At 39.8% G+C, this 25,529-nt stretch overlaps 1 protein-coding gene across 6 annotated transcripts in view; it reads left to right on the top strand.

Annotated features, from left to right (window-relative positions):
- Positions 1 to 565: 565 nt before the first annotated feature.
- Positions 566 to 25,529, top strand: part of PHC2 (polyhomeotic homolog 2) — a 115,897-nt gene continuing 90,933 nt past the window's right edge. For 2 of the 6 annotated variants that reach the window (XM_017884520.1, XM_017884515.1), the window contains exon 1: positions 992 to 1,473. The gene's annotated coding sequence lies outside the window, so the exon portion shown is untranslated. Of the gene's footprint in view, positions 669 to 991; positions 1,474 to 21,713; positions 21,733 to 25,529 lie in introns of those variants that run through there. The other 4 variants (XM_017884518.1, XM_017884516.1, XM_017884514.1 and 1 more) reach the window with 3 other exon arrangements.

Below are 25,529 nucleotides of genomic sequence, written 5' to 3'. Positions count from 1 at the left end.
CACACCTGGAATTGTGAGGAGGTGCTAGGAGACTCCTGCTGGATAAAGAAAACTCGCGATTATCCCGGATCTGAAGTCAAAAATGGTCTTAGATCTCCACTTTTGCCATTTAATGTTGTTGTATGATTTTGGGTGAATGATCTAACCTCTCTGAGCCTCCACTTCCCCTACTATCTAGTGAGGTTAATAGGACAGACATCACATTCTGCGGCAAAGTATTAAGGCACGTAGTAAGTGCTCAATAAATGTTGGCTGAATCTGGGTCTCTCTGGCTAGGCTAAGACAAATCTCTCCATCCGCGAGGTGGGAAAACTGCGCGCGGTCGCCATGCGGAGCTCAGGTATAGGAGATGCTCCCCGGGGCACCGGGCTCCGGAGCCTCCCCACTACCCCGCCCACCCGCCCGTTGCCATGGCCACCGGTTCAGGCTGGGAGCAGCGCTAAGGCGTGTTCCGTCCAATCCCCGCCCTTCCAGGGTGACCATTGGCTGGAGCGGCCACGTGACGCGCGCTGGTATGCTAATATATGGTAATGAATCCCACGCCCCTCCTCCGCGGGCCGCGTCCGAGTAGCCAGCAGGGTGCGCGGCGCCGAGCCGAGGGGGCGGGCTGAGGGGCGGCCCCCGGGAGAGAGCGGCCAGGTGGAGGAGGAGCGCGGAGGCGACCGCAGGTAACGGGCGGGCGCGTGCGCGCTGGGGCCGGCTTACGGCTGACGGGCAGCGCGCGGGACACCGGGCCGCCGCGTGCGGCTTTTGTTTTGCCGGCTTAACCCTTTGGGCCACCCAGCTGGTCCACGGTCGCCGGAGCGCTCGGCGGGACGGGCCGCGCGGGGCGGGGCATTGCCATGGGCACGGACAGGCGGGCGGCAGGCGGCCTGACCCCTGGTCCGCGGCGTGGAGCCCGCGCTGGGAGCCCGCAGTCCCGGCCAGCGACCGGTAGAGCGCGGCGCCCCCGGGCCGGTAACCCGCCGCGAGGAGGGCTGTGGGGAGCTCTGGGGCCGAGGCTTGCCGGGGGCTGCCGGGAACGGGAACGGGCCAAGATCCCGTCACTGGCACCCTTTCTCCGGAGACCGAGCACCCTCCCGCGGAGAGGCCCGCGCCGCGGCAGCCCGTGGCCTTGCGCGGCCTGCGCCTGCTCCGCTCGTCCCGCAGAGTGCGGGGACACCCGGGGTTCGGGCCTGACCAGGGCGCCCGCTCCCCAGCCGCGGCCTGACAGCCCAGCCGCTGGCACTTTCGGTCCAGAGTCAAGCGTGGCGTGGTGGGCACCAGCAGAGGGAACCGGGGTTGCTAGAACTGGGAGGAGAGAACAGTCCCCTAGAGGAAAAGCGGGCCCCAAGGTTGGAGAAAGAGGGATGCCCTAGAAAGGCGCTGGTCCCTTGTTTTCTGTGCTGGGTGATGACCTGACACCCATGGGAAAAGGTCGGTGCTGGACACCTGGATCGGGTCAGTCATGCACAGAGGAAGCGGCTGTTCTACGTGAGTGTCTAACACATTTCTTATAAGGCGAAGCTTAAATTCATTTTGCTCCCCCAACCCCCTCCTAGGTCTGCTACAGAAGTGTCTTCTTGTAATTATCCCCCCTCCCCCATTTCACTGAGACTGGTGGCAGCTTTAGGCTCACAGTGTAATTTAGCTTTCGCTACAATAGAAATGGTAGGAGAAGAGTTGCGCCACCGATATTAAGCTTACCCTGGGAGTTTCTTGGAAGTGTGGGGGAAAAAAATATTTCTGTCACTAGTGGGGATGAAAATCGGCTAATGCGTCCGTGATATCAATAGAGTTTCTTTTATGAGTCTAAACTCGTTCCTTCTAAATCAAGAGAAAACGCGGTTACACATGAAAAGTACCAGGAACCAATTTGATTTTGCAAGTGAAGTGCAAATTGCACTTCCACGTTGCTCTTGATGTCTTTTATCACCCAACAACAAATACTTGGCATATGCCAGGCACTCTGCTATGTCTTGGGGATGCAAAGATGAATAAGATAATTAGTCCTTGTCCTGAAAGAAGTGGTGGCAGAAACAAATGAAATTGCTAGTAAAAGTGATTAACAGCACAATAGACGTGAATGCAAAGGACTGTGGAAGCACAGAGGAGGGAACAATTAGCTGTCTGAGAGGACCAGGGAAGGCTTTCCAGAGAACACATTTAAATAAGGTGTTGAAGGGTGAATAGGAGTTCACCTTGCAGAGAAAATTGGAAAGGACTGAAAAGGCAGCCAAAGCGGGGGAACAGCAAATGCAGCCACATAAAGAATATGTTATCTCTAGGGAATGGCTTTCTATTGTAACTATGGCTTTTTTCCTTCCTCTGTAATGTAACTTTCTAAAAGTAGCCTGGAATTTCTCATTCCCAGCCCAGTTGTCCAGTGATATTTTTCTTATTGTTTTCTCTGCCATATTTTCCCCTCATCAGTTTTTCTGAGCCTCATCCCTGGTCTTTGTCACCCATGTCTTTCCAAGTAAGAGTCCATCATGTGGAGGTGGAATAGGAGTGGTTTTCAATCGCTCTAAAGGAGAGGGCCTGAAAACTGGGCATAATGTTTGGCACTAGAGGCAGCATCTGAGGAGGGCAAATCTAAACCATACAAAAAGAAAATACATGGCCATAACTAGGGAAGCAATGCTGGATGTCAAATCTGTGAGACCTGGGGAAATAAGTATTACGATCAGAAGCTGGAAGGATCTGGATTAAGAGAGGACTGGAGTGTGAGATGGGTCAGGGCAAGTAGTCCAGGACTGAGACCATGAATCGTGCAAATGCAGCTGACCCCACTGTTGCATGGTGCCAGCTGTGCACAACAGCAGTGGATCTGCCAGACTGGGCCAGGCCCTCCGTAGGCTTTCCAATGCCTCCTCCTTTCTGTTTACTCTCCCTCCTTACTATTATCCTCTTCTCTTCATCCCAGTTTCCACCCATGTCTCACACGTATTGGGCTTCTTTTAATGAGGTCTTAGCTATCAGAGCAGAGAAAATCCCATTCTGCTGTCTTAGTATCTATGTCTAGAACTATAAATAGTTCATTTAACCTCATCAGCCATCAACTAGCCAGCCTATTTTTACTTCCTGATCATTTAGAAGCTGGGCAAGGTTGGGCCCAGAGTAGCAAGGTGGACCTCATCCCCAAAACTCTCCTAATATTTGAATCAGATAAAGGCCTTTTTGCTTTGCTTAGACCAAATTTATTTTTAGAACAGATTATGGCGAGTTTTTGGCAAATTTTCTGTTTTGAATTATATTACAGATCAAGTCTAAAGAAGGTGTCACTGGGGTGACATGCTTAATATGCTCTGCTAAGATTGATGATACTGTAAGTGCTGGAAAATCATGGGCGGTATTTAAGCAGTCTTCTCAATCAGCAGATTTACCGAACACCTGCTTGTGTGCAAATACTATCCTGTATTTGTGATGTGGAGGAGATAGGAAAATGAGAGGGGTGGTGTAGTATGGGGGTTATTCTCAGCTAAACAAAGATTTGGATCCCACTTCTACTAGGTACTTGCTACATGACTTTGACTTCAGTTTCTTCATCTGTAATAATGCCACCTACCCAATATTGTTGTGATGAGTAAATGAAATCACAAATGTATAGCAGTCATTTAGTACCTTTTTGAGATGCTTAATGCGTGGTATTATAGGAGCTGAGAAAAGAAAAAAAATGGTGATAATTGAAGCCATATGATTAGTTGAGTTCACCGGTGGTAACAGCATAGAAATAGAATAGAGGATGAAGGACTGAAACTTGAAGATATATCCCACAATTAGGGAGGGAGGGAGAAGCCATGGAGTTCGTATGGTAGAAAATAAGGAATATCAAAGAAGCAAGACAACCATCTAATTTATTCATCAAACAAATGCATTCTATTCACCACCATTTGTTGTGTACCTGACAGATGCCAAGGCCGGTTAGACATGCTATTAACCATGATAGTGTAGCATCATAGAAGTCAAGAGAAGAAAAAGTTTTGAGCTGCAGAAATTGGTCTGCAGTATGAAATTGTACAGAAAGAGTGGGAAACATTCATTATATTTAGTAAACAGAAGGTCATTAGTAACTTTTTGAAAATGATAGCTTCACTAGAGTGGCAGGGGTGGCCATGGGGATATTAAAAGCCACATTAGAGAGAACTGTGGCATGAGATGCAGATAAGAAGTGGAGACAGCATGCGGATCACCTTTTGTATGTTTGGCAATGAAAGGAAGAAAAGAAATAGAGAAGTGATTAGCAAAGACAGCACAGTCAAGTGGAAGATTTCATTTTCCCTGTCTGCTTCATTATTTTAGTTGACCTAAAATATTATTCTTTTTCTTTCATATCCTTAATAGTAAGTCAGCAGTCCATTTCTTAAACTTACTGCTTTAATAACTACTTGTATGTTTCATTGAACAGTAATAGTACAGCTATCATTTGTTGAGTGCTCACTATATGCTAGGCATTGTGCTAAGCTCTTTGTATACATTCTGTTCATTATCCCATTTAATCTTCCCAGCACCAGATTATAACCACGCAACCTCTTGGCAACATGGAAAGACTAAGTAAATTGCCGGAGGTCACATAGCTAATGAGTGGCACAGATGGGATTTGGATCCAGCTCAGACTCTAAAGCTTTCCTGAAGGATCATGCTATACTGTCTCTGAAGTCAGGGCCAGCTTTGTGGGTATGCAACCTGTGCAGTCTCCCAGGGCCCTATGTTTAGAGGGGCCCAGGCTTGGTTTAATACTCTCTTGTTGCTGTCTTGGAATTCTTGATAATTTTTAACAAGGGGGTTCTACATTTTCATTTTGCACTAGGCCCCACAAATTAGGTACCCAGTTCTGCCTGAAGGTGTCTGTACTACCTCCTGAAGGCAGGAAAGCATTTTGCACTGTGGCCTTTGTTTTGGGTAGGTGGCCTAAGTCCTTGCTGTGTCATGCTGCACAATCACATTTTCCTATGGTTCCCTCATTTTGAACTCCATGAGTTGGCTGGTGTGAAGGGCAAAAGGAAATGCCTAGTCAATATGAAGAGAATCGAGAATAAAGAGGCAAGGAATTGCTTACTTAGAATGACTTCTGGAAACTCATCCACCATATTTTGAGGGTACTATTAGAGAGAGTTATAGTCCTGATGCTATTGTTACTCCCAGTTTAAATACAACACAAGTTCATTTCTATTCCTTTCTTAGTTAGATATACCCATTTGTTCATGGGAAGATAAGGAGACCATTTTTCAACCTACTGAAACAGAAATTGGAGTGGAACAGGTACACTACGACTTGTCTGCTCTCATCTGGTGCCTTTTTAACCAAGTTGATGCTACCCTTTGACCCTCAAACCATGGACTCCCCCAGCAGCTTTGAACCCCACTGGTTGCCACCATTGTCTGGAATGCTTCTGTTCTCTCTTGCCTTTGTTGCCTACTCTGTTCCTTCATCTACCCACATGAATCAAGAAACACAGAAACTTCTATTTTCTCTAATTTTTGGCTTTACAGTCACTACTTGGAACTGACAACCAATTAGGTTTTTCTGGGTTTCATGGTTATGGTTCTCTCAGAAACAGTTTTTAATCGTCCTGTTGTTCCTCTCACTTCTGGTCTCTCTGAGTAATGATTTGACCAAGTCCTGACATCACTTGACACTTACCACTTGACCAAGTCCTATGCCAACCAACCTGGATTCCTTTGTGGGGGAAATCAGACAAGACTGAGATTGTATTGCCTCCTCCCATTACCTGTCTCATCCCCGTTCAGAGTGTTTGTTCTCATTTTCTATGCCCAACATGGATCAGGTAAGCCTAAGAATACGTGAGAAGAAAAATATGAAGAGATGTCCAATATAACCTGCAGTATACACATGAAACACAGTTTACATGACTGGGCTGGGTCTTCTCCATAGTCTCCTAGTTGTGCTATAGCATGGTCTCCATAAGGCACTGTAGTAGTTATCCATTGCTGTATAACAAATTACCCCAACATTTACCAGCTTAAAACAAAATTTTCTACTTATCTTTTAAGACTCATTTCAAGCATTACCTCTCAGAAGGCATTTCCCAGCTTGATTTTTAAGAATTAGTAATCTCCTCTTTGATATTTCTTCATACGTTAGCATCTCATTATAGCATTTGCCACATTGTTATAATTGCTAAGGACCATGTTTTTCCATACCCTTAAGTTCCTAAAACTATTTCTTGAACATCATAGATGCTCAGTAAATGGTTGTTAAAAGAGCTTAAGAATAACTCATACCTTTATCGGCTTTCATTCTAGTCTTTATAAAACGTAGGTATATTGCAAAGTATCTAACCTTGTTTCCTGTGATAGGCTCATATATCATTGTTGTTGAAGTTTAAATATAAATAAACTGTAGTATATGTCCAAGACTGCTTGACTTGCCAACTTATCTACTCCAGTGAAGGCTTCTTGAGCTTATCTTTATTTATAGGTCTCTGTGCCATTCCTAGTCTGAAACCAATTCTGGCCTTTATAGGAAATTATACACTGAGCACCCCTAGTCCAGAGATACTTGGTTCAATAACAAAGACAACATGTGTTCACTATTCAGATATGTGACTCTCAATTTTATGAGGGTACATCTGTGTCTGGCTTATTCACTGCTCTTTTCCCAACACCATGCCCTAGTAGATGCACAGTAAATACTTAGTGAATGAATTAATGAAACTCAGTTCTTGATAACTCATGTCCCATTCCTGTTATCCAGGTCCTGACCTCTGATTACCCAGAATCTTAGGCCTGATTCATCATTTCATGTGACCCAGACTTTTTGTTTTGGTCCTTGACTTTTATCTTCCAGGACCTTACTATAGCTGGATAAGAATCTGACCCTTTGCTTACTCAGAACTAAAGTATCTGTTTCTTGATTGTCCTAACTAATAATATAGGCCAGATGCCCTTAGAAAAATATTATTTTCTCTACCTGAAGCCAGAAACATTCAGAATACATATTAAATGTATTTAAAAATATTTAAACTGAAGATAATTACATTCAAATTTCTAAAGAAAGTAAACAGGCCCTTTAAGAAACAAGTTTTGGGCAGAGACCAGCGTCTAAAATTTTGTGAGTCTATTAGAATGATTAACTTGTAAGCTTCAGCAAATCAATGCAAATTAATTTTTATACCAACCAGTGAATCAAAGGAGGGGAGGGAAATGAGTGAGTGTGTAAATATGGTTGCCAGGGAAACTTTTCCTGACAGAAGAGAGAACCTCTCAGGAATTTATACAGGCCCACAGAAGCAATGTAACCTGATCTTTCTCTGTTCTCTTTCTGATGGAGGAAGAAAAGATGTAGAAACCATGGGTACAGATAAAGATGGCTTTAGGCTTTTCAAGAGATTTGAGGAGTAAGTTCTCCAGGACAAATGATGACTATTATAAGGCACCCATTCCTTCTAAGGATCCATCTGGAAATGAATCTATCTCTAAAATAGTATTAATGAATCAATCTCTATAATAGTATTAATTTACTCAATAAATATTTATTAAGCACTTTTTTTTTTTTTGAGACGGAGTCTCATTCTGTCCACCAGGCTGGAGTGCAATGGTGCGGTCTCAGCTCACTGCAACCCCCTGCCTCCCAGGTTCAAGCAATTCTCCTGCCTCAACCTCCCGAGTAGCTGGGACTATAGGTGGGTGCCACCACACCTGGCTAATTTTTGTGATTTTAGTAGAGATGGGGTTTCACCACATTGGCCAGGCTTGTCTTGAACTCCTGACCTCGTGATCCACCCTCCTCGGCCTCCCAAAGTGCTGGGATTACCGGTGTCAGCCACTGTGCCCAGCCTTATTCAGCACTTTCTAAATAAAATATATATATTTCCTTTGCCCAGAAGGAAATATAATTATAAGCAGTTGATAATTTGAAAGTACTGCATTATACCTAGTTCTTTAAGTTTTGCCCCAAATTAATTTTTTTAGTATAGGGTAATGTGAACTTAACTAAATATTTAATGCTTTTCTAGAAATAAAATTCTGTTTCTGTACAAAAGCTTAACACAAGTATATCTTGTGTTATTTCTATTCTTTGGTTGCTGCTCCTGAGAAAAACCTAATTCATTGGTCCATAAAGCCATACCCCAAAGTAGATGTTCATCTACTGACAGTGTCATCTTAATTTTAGATACAGTACCAGTGAAGGACACATCCATCTCCTTGATGGCTAAAATCGTGCGATCCTTCTTATTTTAGCTGTACGGGACGGATGGTTTCAGTTCTTAAAATCTTGGCTGTAAAATGCATTTGGATTGAAATATGGAACACTGTCCCATATCTGAAGCCTACCATTCAGTGTCTCCATTCCTTCTCTTCCCACTTTTATTTTGTTTTCAGTTACAAATAAGGCTTGCATTTGTTTGAAAAAATATATAATTTTTAAGTCCTTTAATACTTTAATGTGCTAGAGTTGTGTTCCAAGCACAGTATCTTCCATTGGCCTGCAGAGAGGCAGTCGGAGGTAAAGGTTCACTGCAGGGACACTAGAGCCATGATGCTGGGGTACCAGCCTTGCCTCTTAGCCACTCATGAGCTGTGAACTTCCCAGCCTCCTTCCATCTGTTCTCTCTCTGCTCCAGTCTTCTTGGGTATAGTGGAGGAGAATCACAGTCCCTACCTCCAAGAATTATAGATTTAAACAGGTTAATACATGTGAGGTACATAGTAAGAATCGTGTAAGTTTTACCTTTCATTATTTCCTATGGCCTCCTAGATAGAGTTGATCCCATTGAAGGAAGAGAAAGTTGAGATGTATAAAGGTATAATAACTTTCCTAGGGTATACAGTAAGTTTAGATTCAGACTATTCTCATTCTTAAGTTAGCACAGAAGTTTTCCATTCCACTTAGTAAGAGAGAGAGAAAATGAGAATTAGAATAAGAGGGCAGAACTTGACTTTTAGGGCATTTTGAAATAGAGGTTACTTCACATAAGATGGTGACACTAAAGCATGTGAAAATGAAATTGCTTTATCCAAGGCAGAGTATTAGAAATGGTTTGGAATAATATAAATAGGGAATGTAATACTGGATCAGGCCCATCGTATAACCAGCCCAAAATTTGGTTTCTGATCGTGATAACAGAGCTCAATTGGAGGGCATATTGTAGCTGCTAGCCATGACAAAATCTTCCGATTACAGGGATGGACTTGCCAATCCCTAACTGTCTTTTAGTATCCTGCTGTCTTTGTTTACCTGAGTATTTAAGCTTTATTTCTATTTTTGCCTTCTACAATCTTCTTTATTTTTTCAACAAACATTTAATAAGCTTCTATACCCCACTCTAGCAGCTGGGGATGCAAAGATGAGTAGAACCCAGGCATGGTACTACAGAGGTTTCTAAAGAAAGAAAGACATGGAAACATTAATTATGGTACTGTGCTTAGTACCATAATAGAAGTATGGACCCTGCTTAGAAATGTTAGGAAAAGTTTTCTGGAGAAAGTGACATTTGAAGGGTGAGAGGGAGCTTCTCAGCCAGACAGGAAGCAGTGTGTACAAAGGTGGGGGTGTCTTTGCTTGAGAGAGCACATATGGGAGACCTCCAAACAACCTTCCAAGACCACAGCAGAACATATGAGGAGGGTTGTTGCAGAAACGAGTCTGAAAAGTAGGCTGGCATCAGATCACAAAAGGCTTGGTTTACCAGGCTGAGGAATTTGGACTTTATGGTGGCGACCAAAGGGAGCTGTTAAAGCCCTTAGGAGTAACGTGATCAAATCTGCCTTTTAGAAAGAACACATCAGCAACGTGAAGGGTGGTTTGTACAGGAGTGAGACCAGAGACAGAATCATGCAGCTAGCAAAGAACCTTTAATGAGCCTTCTCGTCTACTGCCAGTATGTTTACTCTTGAATATATATGTTTGTTCATTCAACCCCAGTTTGTTAATGGCATATGAGATACTGGACTTGCTGCTGAAAATACTGAGAAACAACATACTACCCATGTCTTGAAGTTGCTTGCAGTGTTTTATTTGTCCTAAACACAAACTTTCTTGAGTTTTCGGCTTGTCTTTTCTATCCTCTACTTCATCTCAGTCCCGGGACTGGGGTTCTGGTATGTTGAAATAAGCTCATTTGGGTTTATCTTGTCTGTACTCCTCATGACATCACCCATAACTCCTTCCTTTCAGCCCTCATAGTTCCAGAGTTCAAAGTTCTAATCATTTAATAAGTTCCTGTAGAGAATGCATCTATTACATCCCTTTATTTAGACTTCTGCTATTTAAATTCTTATGTTTTTTCTTATTTCCCCCATCCTCAAGTACTGTATGTTAGCCCTCTTAGTCACACACTTTGCCCTACTGCCTGTCCTTTACTAGCTTACAAAGTCCCGTCTTTATTCGTCTTTTCCTGTTTCCCCAAGTATATGCATACCAGAATTGCAGACTACATTATTTTCTTTGCTTTTCCCATGTGGGTGCCTTTCCCCCATGAGATCACAGTCCCTAGAGGAATAGCTCCTGACAATAAAGAAACTGAAGATGAGGAAATATTTCTCCTGAAATAGAAGAGAAGATAGAGTTGTATTAGAAACACTAGTGTTTATTACATAATAATAATTGGAATTACAACTTATTGAGTGCTCGTATATGATAATTGTTATGCGAGAGCATTACGTGAATTCTTATTTAATCCTCACAGACACTCTGAGGTAAGTACTCACATTATTTCCATTTCACAGATGAAGAAACAGGCTCAAAGAGGTGAAAATAGTCTGGGCACGTTGGCTTACACCTGTAATCACAGCATGTTGGGAGGCCGAGGCAGGAGGATTACTTGAGCTCAAGAGTTCGAGACTAACCTGGGCAACATGGCAAGGCCTCGTCTCTAAAAAAAATTTTAAAAATAAGCCAGATGTGGTAGCATGCACCTGTAGTCTCAGCTACTCAGGAGGCTGAGGTGAGAGGATCACTTGAACCCAAGAGGTCAAGGTTGTAGTGAGCTGTGATCGTGCCACCACACTCCAGCCTGGGTACAAAAAGGAAAGAAAAAAGGGAAAAAAAAAAAAAAAAAAAAAAAAAAAAAGAGGTGAAATAACTTGTCCAAGTTCAAATCATGAATACATTAGCCAGATTTTGAACTGAGGACTGACTCTAGAACTGATGTTCTTCATTACTGTGTAATGTAGGGTAAACATGCAGGCTTTGAGTTCAAGTACCTATGGTCATTAAGAGTGAGCTGGGCCGGGCGCGGTGGCTCTAGCCTGTAATCCCAGCACTTTGGGAGGCCGAGGCGCGCGGATCCACAAGGGTCAGGAGATCGAGACCATCCCTGGGCTAACACGGTGAAACCCCGTCTCTACTAAAAAATACATAAAACTAGCCGGCGAGGTGGCGGGCGCCTGTAGTCCAACTCTACTCGGGAAGGCTGAGGCAGGAGAATGCGTGAACCCGGGAGCCGGAGCTTGCAGTGAGCTGAGATCTGGCCCAGTGCCACTCCAGCTTGGGTGACAGAGCGAGACTCGCATCTCAAAAAAAAAAAAAAAAAAAAAGAGTGAGCTGATTTTTTTCAATCTTCCTTTTGTTATAACTGCCATCACCAAATCTAGTTTATGTTTATCTTCTTGATTCTTACTAGTGATCTTAATAAGCTGTTTTATTTGAATCACAAGAAGGAGGCATGTTTCCCTCCCCCAAAGTTTGTGATCAGTGTCATAATTATATAGATTTGAGTTTGTATGTTAGCGCTATTGTGGTGTTATAGATCATTGTAGATACTATGCTTACAGTTTTGGGACCTACCTCTAGGTGAATGGATTGTGCCTTGAAACATGGTTGCATAACAGGTTTGTTGTAGAGAGAGCTAAATATCCTTTAAAAAGAAATGTTGTTTATGTAATAATTTCCACACCACGTCAGCCTTCCCTAGTGATAAGTAGTAGACTGAATAATGACCACCCAAGTATATTAATACCTTATCCCCAGAACTTGTAAATATTACCTTATAAGGAAAAGGGGTATTTGCAGATGTGATTAAATTAAGGATCTTGACATGGAGGGGGTATATCTGGGTGGGCCCTAAATACAATCACAAGTATCGTTATAAGAGAGAGGCAGAGGGAGACACAGACAAGTGGGAGGCAATGTAAATGCAGAGGCAAAGATTAGAGTGATATGGCCACAAGCAGAGAGAGCCAGCAGCAACCAGAACCTGGAAGATTCAACAAATAGATTCTTCCCTAGAACCTTCAGAGGGAGCACAGCCTGCTGACCCATTGATTTCTACCCAGTAAAGCTAATATTGAACTTCAGGCCTCCAAAACTGTGAGAGAGTAAGTTTCTGTTGTTTTAAGCCACTAAGTTTGTCATTGTTTTTATGGCAGCAATAGGGGACTAAACAATGAGGGTAGTCACTTATACTGCCTAGCTCATTTTGAGAGAAAATATTATGACTTAATGAAGATAACAACCAACTAATATAACATGTATAATAATAATTTCAGCAAACATGTATGTAGTCTTTACTATGTGCCAGGCAGTGGTGTAAGCATTTGAAATGTATTTACTCATTTATTCTTCATAGCAACTCCCATAATGGGAGTTCTGTTTTAAATGGGAAGGGCACAAAGAAGTTAGGTAACTTGGCCAAAGTGATGCAATTAGTAAATGGTGGGGCCAGGACCTGAACCAAGGCAGACAGTTTGATTTCAAAAGGCCATGCTATTAAACACTATGCTATACAGGGCTTCACACTGGGCAAGCATTCCACAAAGGACAATGTGACAATGTCTAAAGTCTTTTCAATCTTCTAGTCTGTTCTTCATGTTTTCTCTGTGTTCATTGTTTTTATCCTTTTCCATTAGGTAGCCTTTATCTTTAGTATTTTTTCTCTTCTGAATATCCTTGTGTAGTTTTGGTATCAGGGTAATTCTGGGCTCATGAAATGAGTAGGAGGAGTTTCTTTTTCTGTTTTCTAGAAGAGTTTATTAGTATTGGCATTATTTCTTTTTTTGAATATTTAATGGAATTCACCAATAAAGCCATCTGTGCCTGGAGTTATCTTTGTAAACAGATTTTAAACCAAGAATTCAGGTACTTTAGTAGCTATAGGGCTATTCAGGTTATCTATTTCTTCTTGAGTGAGCTCTGATAATTTGTGTCTTGAAGAATTTATCGGCCGGGCACAGTGGCTCAAGCCTGTAATCCCAGCACTTTGGGAGGCCGAGACGGGCGGATCACAAGGTCAGGAGATCGAGACCATCCTGGCTAACACGGTGAAACCACGTCTCTACTAAAATACAAAAAACTAGCCGGGCGAGGTGGCAGCGCCTGTAGTCCCAGCTACTCGGGAAGCTGAGGCAGGAGAATGGCGTGAACCCGGGAGGCGGAGCTTGCAGTGAGCTGAGATCTGGCCACTGCACTCCAGCCTGGGTGACAGAGCGAGACTCTGTCTCAAAAAAAAAAAAAAAAAGAATTTATCCATTTCACCTAAGTTGTTTAAGTTGTTGGTATAAAGTAGTTCATAATATTGCTTCATTATCCTTTTAATGTCTGTAAGATTTCTTTCATTTCTACGACTGGTGATTTGTGTCCTTTCTCTCTCTCTCACTCTCTTTCTCTCTCTTGCTCTTGCTCCTTTTTCTGATCAATCTGGCTAGAGGTTTTTCAATTGTATTGATCTTTTCAAAGAGTCAGCTTTTGTATCATCGATTTTCTCTATAGTTTTCTGTGTTCTACTTCATTGTTTTCCACTCTTTATTATTTCCTTCCTTTGCTTACTTTGCATTTTATTTACTCTTCTTTCTCTAACAAAATAGAAGCTGAGGTTAATGATTTGAGATCTCTCTTCTTTTCTAACACTAGTGTTTTCATGCTATAAAATTTCCTTTAAGTACTACTTCACCTATATCCTACAGATTTTGATACGTAATGTTTTTGTTTCCACTAGGTTTAAAATATTTTCTAATTTTCTTTAGGATTTCTTCTTTGATCCATGAGTTATTTTGAAGTGCATTGTTTGGTTTTCAAATATTAGAGAGTTTCCTAATGGCTTTCTGTTACTGCTTTCAAGTATAATTCTGTTATGCTTAGAGAATATGCTTTATATGATTTCAGTTCTCTTAAATTTATTGAGACTTATTTTATGGCCCAGAATGTATATTCTGTTGTCATTAAGGTGGAATGTTCTATATATCTAAATTAGGTTGATAGTGTTGTTCAAGTCTTTTATATCTGTATTAATTTTTACATCTACTTGTGTCATCAATTACTAAGAGAGGAGTATTGAAATCTCCAACTATAATGGTAAACTTGTGTTTTCCTCCTTTTAGTGCTATCAGTTCTTACTTTATGTATTTTGAACTCTGTTACTAGGTACATACACATTTAGGATTGTATGTCCTCTTGATGAACTGCCCCTTTATCATTATAAGATTACCTTCTTTTTTCTGGCAATATTCCTTCTTCTGCAGTCTATTTTGTCTGATATTGATATAATCACTGCAGCTTTCTTATGGTTATTGTTTGCATGGTGTATCTTTTCCACCATTTTACTTTTAGCCTATATATGTCTTTATTTTTAAAGTATGTTTCTGTAGAAAGCATATCTTTGGTTTTAATCCAATATGAAAATTTCTGCTTTTAATTGGGATGTTTAAACAATTTACATTTATTATAATTATTGGGATAGCTGGCCTTGAATTGATATTCTTGCTGTTTGTTTTCTATCTGTCCTATTTGTTCTTTGTTCCTTTTTTTCTCTTTTTTTTGCCTCATTTAGGATTATTTGAGTTACTTAGTTTTGACCCCATATTGTCCTCATTATTGCATTATTGCATATGTGTCTTTGTTTTGTCTTTTCTTAGTACTTGTCCTCCTGTTTATAACATATGTCTTAAACTTATCCCTGTCTATCTCGAAATAATATATATCACTTTACATATAGTGGAAAAACATTAAAACTATATACTTCCATTTTCCCCTTCCGGCCCTTTGAGTTATTGTCATGTATTTTATTTAACATATTTTATTATTACTTTAAGTAGTCAATTATCTTTTAAAGATACTTAAAAATGAGGAAACATGACCTTTATATTTACTCACCTATTTATTGTTTCAGATGTCCTTTTTATTCCTTTGTGTTTCTGTTATCAATTTCTTTAGACTAAATAACTTTCTTTAATATTTTTAGTAGTGCAGTTATACTGGAATTAATTATTTCAGTGTTTATCTGTCTGAAAAGTTCTATTTTACCTTTATTTTGAGAGATATTTTTACTAGGTAAAGAATTCTAGGTTAATAGTTTCTTCCAGGACTTTAAATATGTCTATCCAAAAAAAAAATAAAAAATAAAAAAATAAAAATAAAGATGTCTATCCATTGCCTACTGACTTGCATAGTTTGTGAGAAGAAATCTGCTGTAATTCTTTTTTCTTTGAGACGGAGTCTCACACTGTCACCCAGGCTAGAGTGCAGTGGTGCGATCTCAGCTCACTGCAACCTCTGCCTCCTGGGTTCACGCTATTCTCCTGCCTCAGTCTCCCGCGTAGCTGGGACTACAGGTGCCCCCCACCACGCCTGGCTAATTTATTTATTTATTTATTTATTTTTGTATTTTTAGTAGAGTCGGGGTTTCACCATGTTAGCCATGATGGTTTTGATCTCCTGACCTCGTGATCTGCCCGCCTCAGCCTCCCAAAGTGCTGGGATTACAGGCGTGAGCCACTGTGCCCGGCCAGAAATCTGCTGTAATTCTTATCTATGTTACTCTAATGTCTTTTTTCCTCTGGTTACTTTTAAGGTTTTCTTTTTATCACTTCAGCAGTTTTATTATGATGTTCCTTGGAGTCACTTTCTGTATATTATGCTTGGATTTATGGATTTCATCGAATTTGGAAAACTTTTAGCTATGGTTTCTTTAAATATTTTTTTATGTTCCCTTCCTCCCCACGTCTCTTTTCCTTCTGAAGCTCCAATTTCATGAATATTAGATTGCTTGATATTGTCCCACAGGTCACTGATGCTCTGTTCATTTGTGTTCAGTCTCCTGTGTCTCTGTGCCTCATTTTGGATAATTTCTAATTCTGTGTCTTCAAGTTCACTGATCTTTACTTCTGAAGTTTACAATCCGTTGTTAATCTCATCCAGTCTACTTTTGGTTTCAGATGTTGTATTCTTAGTCTCTGAAAGTTTAATTTATGTCTTTTTTACACTTTCCCTCTCTCTTGTCCTCATGTTCATGTTTTCCTCTACTTCTTGAACATGTGGAACATATTTAGTAAAAGTGTTTTAATATACTTGTTTGCTAGTTCTTTCATCCATGTCATTTTTGAGTACGTTTTTACTTATTTATTTTTTCTTCTGGCTTAAAGTCTGATCTTCCCATTTCTTTGCATGCCTGGTAATTTTTTATTGGGGACTAGGTATTGTTTATTTTATATTCTTGATTACTAAATTTCATTATATTTCTTTAATTAGTTTTGGCTTTTATTTTGGATGCAGTTATGTTACCTAGGATTATTCTGATCCTTTCAAAGATTGCTTCTAAGCTTTATTATGGTGGGTCCAGAGCAGCCATTGGTCTAGAACCAATTTAGACCTCACTACTTTGGCAATATCCTTCTGGGGGTTGTATCTAATTCCTTGTCTATTACAAGGTCTTTCTACTCGGATAGATGTGAACACAAACTATTTACAGCCCTGTAAGAACTCTGGGAATGGTTCTGCCTGCTCCTTTCCGGTAGTCTTGAGTGGGTTCCTCTCATGCATGTGCAGACTAGTACTTAGTCAAAGACTCTAGGGAAGCCTGTCGGTAGAACTCCAGAGTGTTCTCTCTCTCTCTCTCCAGTTCTCTGTCCCACAAATTCTAGTCACTTTGCCCTCCTGGATGTCTAATCTCAGTCACCTCGACTCAGTGAGATCTAGTCCCCCTCCCTGTAGTGCATCCAGGAACTGCCTGTAGGCAGTAAACTGGTACACTCATAGGACTCACTTTGTTTGTGTCCCTTTTCTTAGAGATCACAGACCTGTGTTGCCTGTCAGCCATGTCTGAAAACCATTTCTTTCTATATTTTGTCCAATTTTTTTAGTTGCTTAAGGCAGGACAGTAAATCTGGTCCCTGTTTTTTTAACTTCTAAATAGAAGTCTCAAACTTACTTTTTAGGGAACGTACATGTTGACTACTGGTAGATTCCTTTCTTTAAAGAAATTCTGTCATTTAAAATATGGCTTGTGAATAGTTAAAAAGTAGATCTGCATTTAAAATAACAAAATTCTACATGATAAATTAAAATAGGATTTAGGAGATTTAGATCTTCCCCCACCTTGCTATCTAGCATATGATTAGAGAGTAATTCATTGCTATTAGAATGGCAGAGGTTTGAAAAAGAATTTCAAAATAAGGCTAAGGCAGACCAGACTGTGATTGACTGCAGGTCCATGGTTGTACAGAGCTGTAACCAGTTACTGAGTCTTGGCTGTAAACCCTTTAACTGCCCTACTGTCTATTTAAATTCTTTGTCAGTGGGCTTCAGTGTTTAAATGTTTACTTTGATAAACATCCCAACATTCAAACAAGGAGTAAAACATTCAGAACCATTGAGATAAAGATCAAAACAATAGTGAGAACATCTGACAAATGCTAACTTTGTAGAAGCCTCCACTAACTACAGACTGTCTGACCCCAGAATTGGGACTTTTCTCCCTGTCCATGCTGGCCACACTGAAAATAAGTGAGGCTAATTACAATAATCTATCCTAGGGACAGGTTATTTGGGGCAATAAATCAACCTCAACTGTTAACCTTTCGTGTGTGGTGTGTGTGTGTGTGTGTGTGTGTGTGTGTGTGTGTGTGTGTATGTGAGACAGGGAGAGAGAGAATAGATATGTAAACATGATGCATGGTCACTTATTTATTTAGTATCTTATATATGCCAGGCATTTTAATCTTCGTAACAGCCCTGCCAACTCAGTTTTTAGGTATACATATAAGGGATTTAATTAAAAAGTTGAGATCTAGAGATACTAAATGATGAGTTCAAGTTTTTCCATTATACCATGCTGTTTCTCACAATGCCATGCTGTATTACCCTCAGTAGCACCATAATTCAGTTGTCGGTAGACCACAAACACAACCTTGGGTCATCTGTCTTGCAGTCGTGTACTCTGGGCCACAGGAGGCATTGGAAGACGAGTTTGATGGATAATTACAGCTTTTTTCATTGGGAAAATAATTTGAAGTTCATGGTTTACATACAGTGGATCAAAACAGCAATAAAGCAGTGAATACACTTTGTTATTATCTATCTAGGCCAGTTTTACTGAAATAGACTGATATATCCCCAATACCATACCACCTGCTGCTCAAAGACAAGCCTTTTAGTTTGAGGTTGTAGTCACTATTGGCAAAGTCTGACTGTGTTTGCAACTGTCTTTTAAACTTACAGTCTTCATAAAGAGCCTTCACTTTTGAGATTGTTGCCATTGAATGATTTTTCTGTGGCTGTTTACTAGCTGGGCCTGAATAATCTCCTGCACCAGCCACTTTGCCTGCAGTCTCCTTTATTTCATTCATCGTGAGGAAGCCACCTCAGGCTCCCGTTGTCATTTCTCTCTGCCTATATGTCAGTGTCCAGTGTCGGTGGACTGGCTATATTTCAATACTTCAGTGTTAGATAGTAGCCCTAATAAATGCTTGTCAATTTAGCAACAGTAGTTATCCAATTATTTCTGTTGTCATGGTATAAACAGTCTTGATTATAACTACTTAAAAGTCCGGGCCAGGCACCGTGGCTCACACCTGTAATCCCAGGACTTTGGGAGGCCAAGGCGGTGGATCATCTGAGATCAGGAGTTTGAAGACAGCCTGGCCCGTCTCTACCAAAAATACAAAAATTAGCCAGGTATGGTGGCACGTGCCTGTAATCCCAGCTACTTGGGAGGCTGAGGCAGGAGAATCACTTGAACCCTGGAGTCAGAGGTTGCAGTGAGCCGAGATCGTGCCACTACACTCCAGTCTGGGTGACAAGGGTGAGACTCCATCCCCTCTCCAAAAAAAAAAAGTCCATATGTAAGATCCCTGATGATAACCCTGAGTTTCCTATAAAGACAAAAATGCTACCAGCCTTTACTTTGGCTTGTGACTAATTGGGCATTAGTACCTTACTTTTGAAATCTATGTCAAGCTTTTAATTCTGTTTCTGAATTTTTCAATGACCACGCTATCCTTCAATTACAAGATTTATGCTCCTGATGCATCATCAATACTCTTCCAAGTTTTATTTTCTAGTACTAGAGATAAGTTGCACCGAACTTGAGTATTCGCCACTTATTAGGGTAGGGGCTAGATAGGGTACATATATCTGGCACTGTATTAGTGAGGGGTTTTTTCAGTGTGAAATGTGCTGGCCTGTACAAGGATTAAATCTGTAACTTTGGTTTTATTAGTGATCATGCTTTTTATATACAGAATGAGGATTCCAGATTCATGCATTGTTTATTTATTCCTCTTCACCAAAATTTAGGGTAAAGCTGGTGGTAATTGAATAGAAAAGGAAAAGTGATGTTTAGTGTTTGCGTGCACACCACGTGTGTGTGTGTACGGTGACACTTTGATTTTCAAGTTACCATATAAATAATAGTTAAGAGAAAGGCTCCAAGGCCAGTCTAACTAGATTCTGGCTCTTCCAGTTACTAATTATAATTGTAACCCTGGTCAAGTTACTTAACCTCTCTGTGTTATCATATCTTGTGACCTTGATCAATTTACTTTAGTTCTAATAGATTTTTTTTTGTGGATTCCTTAGGATTTTTTACAAACACAATTATGTTGTTGGCAAATACAGTTTTACTTCTTCCTTTCCAATCTTTAAACCTTTTTTACCTGCCTTATTGCACTGCCCAGTACCTCCAGTATGATATCGAATAGACAATTGAATGGCCATTCTCAATCTTAAGTCTTTCCCTTAATAAATATGATGTAGCCATAGGCTTTTGTTAGATGTTCTTTAAGAAATTGAGGAAGTTTTCTTCTATTCCTGGTTTGTTGTGAATTGTTATGGTGGTTGAGTATTGAATTTTGTCAAATGATTTTCCTTTGTCTATAAAGATGATCAGACCAGGCGTGGTGGCTCACGCCTGTAATCCCAGCACTTTGGGAGGCCAAGGCAGGCGGATCACGAGGTCAGGAGATCGAGATCATCCTGGCCAACATGGTGAAACCCCACCTCTCCTAAAATACAAAAAATTATCTGGGCGTGGTGGCTCGCACCTGTAGTCCCAGCTACTCGGGAGGCTGAGGCAGGGGAATCGCTGGAACCCAAGAGGTGGAAGTCACAGTGAGCCAAGATCATGCCAGTGCACTCCAGCCTGGGTGACAGAGCAAGACTCCATCTCAAAAAAAAAAAAAAGAAAAAAAGAAAAGAAAAGATGATCATATGATCACCTTCTTTATTAATATGCTGATTTACATTGCTAGATTTTTTATGTTAAACTTTTCCTTAATATAACAACAACAACAACAACAACAACAAAAACAGAGATGTTCCAGTATGTTTTCTGTGCATTTTGGGGAACTAGCAGTATCTTAAGGTAGTTTAGAATCTCTAGGTTTATTCTCTAGTTATCTCTCAATTTAAAGACTGTATGTTAATGATATAATAATCAACAGCAATATATCTTCTGGGAGGGAACAAATGATTATATAGAGACTTCTTGATTAGTGATTTAAGTATATTTTAGTGAAATATAAACCAGTACAAGGAGAATATCATATTTATACTAACTTTCAGATTATTTATTTCTCCCATAATTCATAGAAAAATAATTTTAATGCTTTTGAGAACTTCCTTTTTAAAGAAATGAATATACTGGGTAATGAAGCTGGCTGGCTAAATAAGACATATAATTATCGAAATGTAATTCGTTCCATATTTAGAAATTATTTTGAGCTAGTAATCATAATAAATGGGAGTCTCCAGGTAAAGAAAGACTTGGTTCTTCATGGGGGGATAAACAAAACAAGGACCTCCATAGTTGGTGCCTTTATTTATCATTCTTGCTATTTAACTGTGACCATAATATAATGTTTGTTCTCTTTATATAAAGGAAGGTTTTTGTTGTTTGTTACTATTTCCAGTCCTGTTTAATTATAATGGCTACTATTTTTGTAAAGAAGGTATTTTAAAATCAATGCTTAAATGTAGTAAAAATGATTCATTCCCCCAATGCCAGTTCCAGTCCTACAAATGGAAATGGCACTAAGGAGGACATGAGCTGATTTAATCTTCCATTAAGGTTTTATTTGCATAGCCCTTGATCCCTGAACTGCCCATTGCCTCAACAAACCCTTTGTACAAATAAAATTGAATCAAGCAGATGAGTGCGTAAGTGTGTCTGGATAGCAGCCCTGGAATATCACTACCCTTCTCATGTGCAAAGCTACATTTCCCAGCCCTTTCTGCATACACACAGGCTGTGGGGTCAAACCCGATTAGGTGCTCTCATCAACTCTTTTACAGCATTGGCCTTTTCAGCTTCAAGAAGCAGCATGACCTGTTCCATTCAGCGACTGTTCTTATCCCATTCTTTAGCTCTGTCTGTTACGTTCCCATGGAGTGAGGCTCTGGCTTCTCCTGCACATGCTCCCTGAGAGAGTCATTCACAAAGACAATCTGCTCTCCAAGGAAAAGCAGCAAAGCCAGCTGAGGAAAGAGATGATGGATCATGCCAACCAGAGGGGAAGAGTAAGGCATATTAAAAATGACATCAGTGCAGTAATCCCACAGGGATTAATACAAATTGAACTGGTATGTTTTTCCTGGAAATTCCAGCTCATTCCAGGCATTCATTTTTTCCATAAAGGAGTGGGGGTAGGTTTGATTCTCTCCATGTGACAAGCAATTCAGCAGCAGAGGCAATTAAGCCTTATTGACCGGCACTATACAAAACTACTAAATATTCAACAAACAGACCTTCCAGAGAAAATACATGAGGTCATTATAGTAATAGTTTCCCCTTTGGGTATTCTTTCAAAATATATTTATTTAGTTTGAGTGTGAGAGATAATATAATGCCTATAAGGATAGTTTAAAATGGCAGAAAACAATCATGTTTTAAGTATGTGACATTCTGTTAACATTATGTGAATAAATTTCTGCCTCTTTCCAATGAGTTCAGTTCACCAAATATATATTATGAGCCACCTACCCAATGATGGATGAATGTTACTCTTCTAGGTGGCCGAAAACCTATGTATGGACCAAGTGGGACAGATTATAGAATTGGAAGAATGTGAACTTCTGTGCTAACCGGTGATAGATAGGTTGGGCCTGGAAAGGGCTGGTCTGAGGTCGCCTATTAGATATAAAGGAACTCTAGTTTACTTTTAATAATGAATATTATTTTTATTACAAAAGTATATATTTTCATTATAGAAGATTTGGGGGAGGGGAATAAGCACAGTCAAGAAAAAAACCTGTTATCCTAGCACCCCGAAGTAATGCTGTTAATGTTTTGTTTTATATCCTAGTTTTTTAAGTTTATGAGTGCATACATTTTCTTATTTTAAAAAAGATCTTGTCTTACTCTTTCATAAACTGATTTTATCACCTTACTATGAACCTTTTTGTGTCATTAAATATGATATTCTATTTTATGAATGTACAATTACTAACCCTTACCAATGGGATTTTAAATCTTTAATTTCCCCTCTTGTAATGACCATTCAGGTAGCTAAATCTTTGTGAACCCCTGGGATTATTTTAAGATACATTCATAAAATGGAATTACTGGGTTAAAACCTGTATAAAATACTATGGCTCTAGATGTATATTTTTAAAACATACCCCAATTTATATGTCTTTCAGCAGTGAGTATATGAGAAAATTTGACTTCTAAGCTACTCATGATTGAACAATATCAAACTCTATATTTGTATTTATTTACTTGTATATTCTTGCACTCTGATTAAATTCTCAAGCTTGATGTAAAGTAGTTATCATTGTTCTCAGTATTCAACTAGTGGTCTACAACAAGTATGTAGGAGATGGGGGAAGAGATGAATTCCTGAGAGTCTGGTTCTCTCCTGGGGCTCTTAAGCCCTGGGATGATAACAAGGAAGTCAAGAAGACTGGCATTTTATCTTTTTGTCTTAGGTCCTAGATAAAGGATGAGAAATGTACTTAACACCTCCTAAAAACAGGCCAGGCGTGGTGGCTCATGCCTGTAATCCCAGCACTTTGGGAGGCCAAGGCAGGTGGATCACAAGGTTGGGAGTTCGAGACCAGACTGGCCAACATGGTGAAACCCTGTCTCTACTAAAAATACCAAAAAAATTAGCCAGTGGCGCATGCCTGTAGTTCCAGCTACTCAGGAGGCTGAGGCAGGAGAATCACTTGAACCTGGAAGGCGGAGGTTGCAGTGAGTCGAGATCGTGCCACTGCACTCCAGCCTGAGCAACACAGTGAGACTTCATCTCAAAACAAAAACAAAGCAAAAAGAAACCTACTAAAAACAGAAAGGGTATCTAATCTTCAAGAACTTACTGTCTAGTCAGGAGAAAGAACATAGATCCACGTGAAGCAAACTAGTGCAAATAAATTCATTCAAACTATTTTCTTATTGGTTAATGATTTAAATATGTTATTCTTTTTGCTTGTAAACAGATTCTGACGTGATGTGACAAAAATAGACTAATGGATTCACTCCCTCTCCAGCTTTCCATCACACTTAATCCAGAAACTTTCACTTCCAGTAATGGTGAGCTAGGTAATTAGGATGACAAGCATTATTCACATAATGCTAACAGAAGTCATGTACTTAAAATGTGATTGTTTTCTACCATTTTAAACTGTCCTTATAGGCATTATATTATCTCTCACAACTTAAAAAACAGAGAAATAATTTTTTTAAATTTTCTTACATGTACTAAAAAGCTAACAAAATAATAAAATAGGCTTAGGCCAAAATCTAGGGTAAAACAAGAACCCACAGAGGTAAACTCACCATTCAAAGCCTCTTTCTCCCCGCTCACACCTTGTTTGTGCTCTGGACCCACATGATCAGGGACAGGCCAGAAACTTGACCACAGAAAACACCAATATCAGGAATGCCATCTCCTGAGAAAGCTAACCTGATGACTACTTCATTGTATTTAACTTCATCTATTTCTATGAAACACATTGATTGTACCATTTTTTTAAAGTGTTGATATTATTAGGTATATAAATTTGCTTCAATTGTTTTTAAATACAAATACTCTCTCTTAGAATAATGAATTTTAAAAGTACCTCTCTTTCTCTGAAGGCATTTACTAGTCTGAGTGAAGTATCTGTGTAGTCAGGCTGAGTTTTTGGTAGTCTTATAGGGGAAGGAAGACAGGAATCAAAGCTGAGAGCCTGCCCAGGGTAAGAAATCTGATAAACCACTTCCCTGTTCAATCCAGGAATCTCAAGCACTCCATCTTCAAAGTAAGAGTGAACTAGAAGTAAACCATTACTGGAGCAGCTCAAGTTTGTGTCACTCAGGTAGTCCAGGGAACCTCAAACTTTTGACATAGATAGACTAGGATGGTTCCATACTAGCAGTGTCTTCTGGTGCTTGACAGAAGCAAAGAAAAATCATTTCTAGAGAATGGTGCCATTATCTTAGGACATTTATTAACCTTGAAAATATTTATTTTCTAGTATAATGACCAACAGTCAAAGATAACACTTTCACAAAATAACAAGATACCCTGAGTAGTAAACAGCAGAAACAACACAGAGTCGCACAGAAACTTCAGAAATTGCAATCATTAGATAGACTGTAAAGTAACTATCCTATGTATAAAGAGATTTTTTAATGAACTTGAAAATATCTGCAAGAAGAGAATCTATAAAAAGTATTGTAACAGATTGTTTTAAAACTAAATAGAACTTACAAAAGTGAAAAATATAACAATCAAAATTATGAACTCAGTGAACATATTAATCAGTAGATCATACACAGCTGAGGTCAGAACTGACAGATGAGTCTGAAGAAATCATCCAGAGTGTAGCAGAGAAGAGGAAATGATGATAGGAAAAGATAGGGTAAGAGACATGGAGGTAGAGTAAGAATACCTACTAACATACCCTTATGAAAGTCCCAGAAGATAAGGAAAGAGAGTTTTGGTACAGAGGCATATTAGAAGAGATGGTAGCAGAGAATTTTCCTTAATTGATATAAAACACCAATCCACAGATTAAAGAAGCCTAATAAATTTATTATTCTGATAAGTAGACCCAGGCAGAAGGAAAATTTATCTCAGATGGGTATCCCAAAAGGAAAATTAAAGGCATTTTGAGGCAAACAAAAACAGAGTTTGCCTCTATTACATCAAATGTAAATGGACTAAATGTTCCCATTAAAAGACAAAGATTGTCATACTGGATAAAATAATACTAAAACTCTCTGCTGTTTGTAGAAGACACACCTGAAATATGTCAGTAAGTTTTCAACTGTGGGTGATTTTGCCCTCAAGAAGATATTTAACCGTGTCTGGACTTATTTTTGGTTGTCATAACCTGGGCAAGTGCCATTGTAAACTACAATGCATAGAACTGCAACCCCCCCCCCCCCCCCC

The sequence above is a fragment of the Rhinopithecus bieti genome, unplaced genomic scaffold (genome assembly GCF_001698545.2).
Source record: "Rhinopithecus bieti isolate Rb0 unplaced genomic scaffold, ASM169854v2 scaffold_13029, whole genome shotgun sequence".
Lineage (NCBI taxonomy): Eukaryota > Metazoa > Chordata > Mammalia > Primates > Cercopithecidae > Rhinopithecus > Rhinopithecus bieti.
The sequence above is the reverse complement of the archived record's forward strand: the minus strand, read 5'-3'. Positions and strand labels throughout refer to the sequence as shown.